This window comes from Micropterus dolomieu, linkage group LG02, assembly GCF_021292245.1.
Source record: "Micropterus dolomieu isolate WLL.071019.BEF.003 ecotype Adirondacks linkage group LG02, ASM2129224v1, whole genome shotgun sequence".
Classification (NCBI taxonomy): Eukaryota; Metazoa; Chordata; class Actinopteri; order Centrarchiformes; family Centrarchidae; genus Micropterus; species Micropterus dolomieu.
The window spans coordinates 17,256,136-17,262,666 of record NC_060151.1 but is presented as its reverse complement, the minus strand read 5'-3'; positions in this window follow the sequence as shown (position 1 = coordinate 17,262,666).

The window sequence follows — 6,531 nt, the reverse complement described above, 5'->3', positions numbered from 1 at the left end:
TAAACTACACTTATTACACGTACCATTACCGCTAAAGGAGGCAGAGGAGTAACTGAACATCTGACACACCGAGCAGGAGAAAGTAGGAGAGAGAGAGGGAGAAGGAGAAGCCATTGCTAGCTGCTAAGCTAAAGTCGCTAACGGCTAAGCTAAAGTACTGTAGCGTCAGCTACCAAAACTTTAGAACAACTATGAGATTGAACAGCAGTCACTAAAAGATGGAAAGAACTGTGAGTGCTTAGGCAAAATTACTGTAAAGAATAAGTGTTTAGCGGACAGTTGGCCGCTGTAATCTAACAAATGTAACTGTTATTTAGCGAGAGCAGCACAGCACGGTACCAACACACAAGCACCGGAAACGGAAATGAGTCGACACGCTTACCGCAATACGTCAGCAGTCCTATTGCACCTTATAACCTTCATAGCAGCAGGATTTATTACAGGACTGTATTAGACTGAATTAGATTTTACCTAAGATTGCAGCAAGAAAATACCCAGGATCTTTTGAAAGTCTTGACAATCTAGTTTAAACATGTCCAGTGTTTCCCACAGAATGACAGTGCAGTCGATGTTGATTATCAGCTATATACACAGGGTTCTTAAACTTGATTTGAGATTAATTTTCTTGCCAATTTTAATCTCCGGCAGCACATCCAAGCTTTAATTGCAACAGAAAATTTAAAGAATTATTAAACATTTAAGGTCAGGAATAAGGATAAAGTAAGAATCGCTCTAATCAGAGTAATGCACCTCCTCTACATGGAGTTACTGGAGATAAAGATATTGAGGATGTTGGAGGGATATCTATGTATTGTAAATAAGTGCTGATGTTATGAGCAGTTTACCTTTCACCTAGCTAAATTTAGAAAACACAGAACATTAACTTTACCGACTTTATCAAGTGCTGCTTTCTAATTAATAAGCACAGAGCATGTACACTGTTATAAAAAAAACTGCAGTTACACTTTAGCCTGGACTAACCTTATTAAGAATAAGTTGTGAAGAATGTGGTCGAAGTTAAGTCTGAAATTTTAACATTACATTTCTAGAATGATGCTTAACGTTACTGATAAGTGTGACATTAAGATCATGTTTCATTGTGCAGCAGTCTGCAGACTAAGACTACATTAATCTAACTGTTACCCCCTTTGTTCTTAATAGTCCTCTGAAAGTCAGTGACTACTGTAATGTTACCTGTTGTATGAATGTTCAAACTATAAAAGCACACACTGTGCACACATTGTGAGATTTATTAACTGTGCAAACAGTGAAATTTATCAATACACTTAAAATAAAAGTCACCCTCATTAGCATAGCTAACGCTAGCAAGTAGCAACGTTAGCTAACCTTAGCATTACCATTAACTATTCATGTTGCTTGTTTTTACTAACTTAGTCATTAAAAACCTCAGCTCAGTGAACATAATGCATCTAACAGGAATATCTATAATGCAGACAGACATTTGACAAGATTTAATTACCTTTACCTTGTGGAGTGCTCTACAAGCATTGAAGGGCTTTAGCAAAGCTAACACTAATGAGTGGTAACGTTAGCTAACCTTGACTTTGACAGTGACTAATTCCTGTTGCTCGATGTTACTGGCAGATAAAAACCTCAACACAGTCAAAATGATGCACCTAACGTGACTACATCTGTTTCTGACCAACATATGACAAAGTTGTATTACCTTTACTGTGTGAAGAGCTGTCCAGACTGATGAATTCAACCGAATCGAAAGAATGACGCCCTCCGTGAAATTTTCATTCAAAGAGCTGCTCCCAGTGGGCGGAGTTTCCAGACAAAACTTCTTCAACTTCTTCAACTTCTTCTTCTTCGTTTAATGGCGGTTGGCAAACCAGTTTAACGGTGCATTACCGCCACAAGCTGGACTGGAGTGTGGAACGAGAGATTAAGCAGGAAATAAATAAAATAAACAAAAGAGAGAAAACAAAAAACAAACATAAATTAAATTCTTTTTTCTAACTCAGTTTCTTTAAGAAACTTAATTATATGACAATATATCTGGCCTGCTGTTTTCCCCAAGAGACCTGTCAATGAGATATCAAGATGTTTTGCCTTCCGTAATGACTGAAAGAGGCATTCCCTCTTGATAGTGTATCTCCTACTGGAGAACATGTTCAACCATTTCTAGTTGGTTACAATATATACATTTCCCAGTTGGGTGCTTACCTATTTTATATAACGAAAGGTTGAGACCTGTATGTCCTATTCTCAGACGAGTGATTATATTTTCTTCCCTACGTTTCCAGCCCACCTTCCTTCCGGCACCAACCTGTCTCCGTACATTATATAGGTGCCTTCCAGTTTCACTATTGTCCCAATGCTCCTGCCAAACTGACTGTGCATAGGTCCTGATAAATGTCTAATATTCATCTTTAGTTAATGGGGTTTTTAGGTCTACATGTTTGATTTTGAGTGTTCCTTTGGCCAGAATATCCACCTGCTCATTTCCCTTCACACCAACATGAGCAGGAACCCAAAAGGACAGACAAAACATAACAACTTCCTTTGCTCTTAACATGACTGAGACTTAAAAATTAAACATCCCTCAAGATTAGAATAATTCTACATGATACATATTTATACATATTTCAGAGGAGGATCATAAATCAGTTGTGTCATGTATGCTAACTGTTTATTTGTAAAGTGAACAACCCCTTTTTTCAGTGCGTGGTGGACGATGTCAAAAGATAAACCCCAGTTCATGTATCACACAATCAACAAGTTATCTCCAAGGAAGCAAAGCTGGCCTTTATTTACTATTTACCTCCTTACAGTCCTGTGGAGAACTTGGAATGGCAGTGAGGGTTCGGAGGTGTACGGTTTTATACCTCTGTTGACAAAATGGCTGTACTTCCTTGGATTAGTCCGCCCCCTGAAAGCTTTAGCCAATACAAACCTTTGCTTTGGTTTTAAAAGTTAAGAGTTCACATGTAGGTGTGAATTAACTGACTGGCCATTTGGGCTATCTAGTGTTCTCTGACTTCCTTTGTGTAGTCAAACCGCATGGGCAGGCTTGTAGGCCGGGGTCAGGCTTGTAGGATATCAGAAGGCCTAGTCTTTGTTCTACCAGACTGTGAGGCCCAACACAGCATATGAAAGGATGTCATATAGGATGCAGAACAGAACTGAAACATATTTCCAGGTATGGGGAGGATACCTTGACACTGTATATGCAACTGTGTAAAGTATAGATGGATGCACACTATCTGTGGTTAAGAGGTTGGAGATGTGATAAACATTTGAGGATGTCACCTTTTTTTTTAAATTATTTTTTCTCTTCAATGTGTGTGGTATATTCCTGACTAGCTTGAGATATAAGCGACATCTCTGGCAGGTTGACCCCTCTTGGGTATGGGTGAGGGGCTATGTTCCGATTGTGGTAATTGTTTGCATGTTGTGAATTGTGATGATGATTTGAATGAGAAAAATAAAAAAATTGAAAATCGAAACAAAAACAGAAGGACAAAGCCCTCTGGCCAGATGTCGACTTTCAGAGGCTCGTCAACATCCTGGTGAAAACAGGTACTTGTCTTTTAAACCTTTGACCTTTTGCAAGGTGAATGTTCTCTGAACCTAATGTTAGAGATGCATGTGGTGTGGATTAGGAAGGGTGGCGAGTGGAAGACAGCTTTTAACACTCCTAGTGGTCATTATGAGTATATTGTTTTTTCATGAAATAATTAATACGTGTCTGTATGGATGACATTCTAATTATTTCAAATTTCAAGCACTATGAGCACTGAAAAACAGGTGCAAAAGCTACAGTAAATCTGGCCCTCATTGTTCTGCTTTCCCCACTTCTCAGGAGTTTGTACTGAACTTGGCATACTCTATATTAAGAAAGGCTGTTGTTATTGTGAGCATGTAAGCATGCTAACCTTAGCATTTAGCTCAAAGCACTGTGGTCCTGAACACAACAAAGAGACATGAGCATGTCTGCAGATCCATAGTATAGTTAAATATTTGAGTGTCAGATGGTGGGAATATTCATGTTAGAGAGGGTCAGTCAGTCATCTGAAGGGTCAGAAGGAAGGATCTGCGATGAATCAACTGATGAGAGAAGAGAGCATACTGTATGTGTACTTGTCATGCTTGAAAAGCAAGTTAAAGTTGGAATTGAGGAAGAGAGGCTTGTAATTTTTTGGAGCACTTTCTCTGGTTTCTGTGGCTTCAGCAGGCATATAACCAGCTATGTCAAACATGACAAGGAAATGCAGGGATTTCTGCCCCATTTACTCAAAATAATGATAGTGGAGACAAAATATGACTCAAAGGCCACTTCATTTTACCCTGTTGTTATCCAGCAGCTATATTTAAAGATCAAGATTGCTGACTGAGCTGTACATAAATCCTAACTGGAAAATGTTTGCAGAGATAATGGTCATATAAAAGACATCATGGCAAGTATTTGCCGTGCCTTTGTTGTTAAAGCACACAAAGAGGAAAATGGAAAAAGGAAGATGAGGGGCTCAGTATTTTCACTGAACTGAATAAACAGCTCTACAACAGTATATTGTGAGCTTAAATTCATGAGGTTCTGTCTGAAGAGGCAGCAAGGCCTGGGGATGGCAATGTCTGTCAGTCTGTCCATCCATCCAACACAGCATATCTTAACAACTACTGGCCAGATATCCACAAAAATAGCTGTGAATATTTATGTTCCCGTGTCATCTTTGATTTAACATACACGGGGTCTATTGACCGTAGTGGAATCACTACCTTTTCATCAGAGTAAATCGTGATTTTTATTCATTTTAATCCCTCCTGAAATTTATTTTCTTGTACCTTGTCCCTGCCACCGCTTACAATATTATACTGCTGTTGGATTGATCTTCCATTGTTGTGATAAACAAACCAATCATTATTGGATGTGGCTGCATTGCATTCTGTGTGCAGCATGGCACTGTTGAGGTTCCAATATTCACTATAAGTGATTCAGAAAAGTGCCTTTAATCTGTTCTTCACCAGACACAGTTTCAATATTGTAATACATTTTTCTGCCAATATATATCTGGTAAGTTGTGTGTGTTGATAATAGAAATATTTTGGTCGAAGAATAATTTCTCAGACACCGACTACCTGTATGTTTTTAGGGTGGCTGGTAAAAGTGGTAAGTTTCTGGTTCCACCCTGAAAAGCAGGTGTGGTCAGCTTAGATGCATGTGACCGTAAGTGCTAAGTTCCACCCACCTTTTTTTAATGCGCATTTCAATTCAATTTGTGCATAAAAAAGCTGAGTAGGAATGCTGGAAAATCTGAAAAAACAAAGGTTTTATGCATGGCTGAGGAGAAAAGTAGATGTATTGATAAAAACAAAATGTAATGAAGTGCAATGGAAACAGGCTTGGAGAATTTCTCATGATGAATAAGAAGCATGTGAATAATGTTCAATGAAGCTTCTATGAAGAGACAAAAACAAAACAGATCTATGTGGAGCAATGTAAGTGTAACATTCCTCACATGAATACATACAACAAACAGAAATATCATATTTCCATCATGCTTTCCACATCCTTTTAGTTTATTTGAGCTTTGACTGGAGTTATTTTATTTACGTCATCTCGTGTGTCCTCTTACAAGTTTTTTACCTCGTATTCTATTATTCTACAGATGTTTAATTGGCACCTGAGAATTAACACACACACACACACACATATATATACAGTGAGGAAAATAAGTATTTGAACACCCTGCTATTTTGCAAGTTCTCCCACTTAGAAATCATGGAGGGGTCTGAAATTGTCATCGTAGGTGCATGTCCACTGTGAGAGACAAAAAAATCCAGAAATCACAATGTATGGTTTTTTAACTATTTATTTGTACGATACAGCTGCAAATAAGTATTTGAACACCTGTCTATCAGCTAGAATTCTGACTCTCAAAGACCTGTTAGTCTGCCTTCAAAATGTCCACCTCCACTCCATTTATTATCCTAAATTATATGCACCTGTTTGAGGTCGTTAGCTGCATAAAGACACCTGTCCACCCCATACAATCAGTAAGAATCCAACTACTAACATGGCCAAGACCAAAGAGCTGTCCAAAGACACTAGAGACAAAATTGTACACCTCCACAAGGCTGGAAAGGGCTACGGGGAAATTGCCAAGCAGCTTGGTGAAAAAAGGTCCACTGTTGGAGCAATCATTAGAAAATGGAAGAAGCTAAACATGACTGTCAATCTCCCTCGGACCGGGGCTCCATGCAAGATCTCACCTCGTAGGGTCTCAATGATCCTAAGAAAGGTGAGAAATCAGCCCAGAACTACACGGGAGGAGCTGGTCAATGACCTGAAAAGAGCTGGGACCACCGTTTCCAAGGTTACTGATGGTAATACACCAAGTAGTCATGGTTTGAAATCACGCATGGCACGGAAGGTTCCCCTGCTTAAACCAGCACATGTCAAGGCCCGTCTTCAGTTTGCCAACGACCATTTGGATGATCCAGAGGAGTCATGGGAGAAAGTCATGTGGTCAGATGAGACCAAAATAGAACTTTTTGGTCATAATT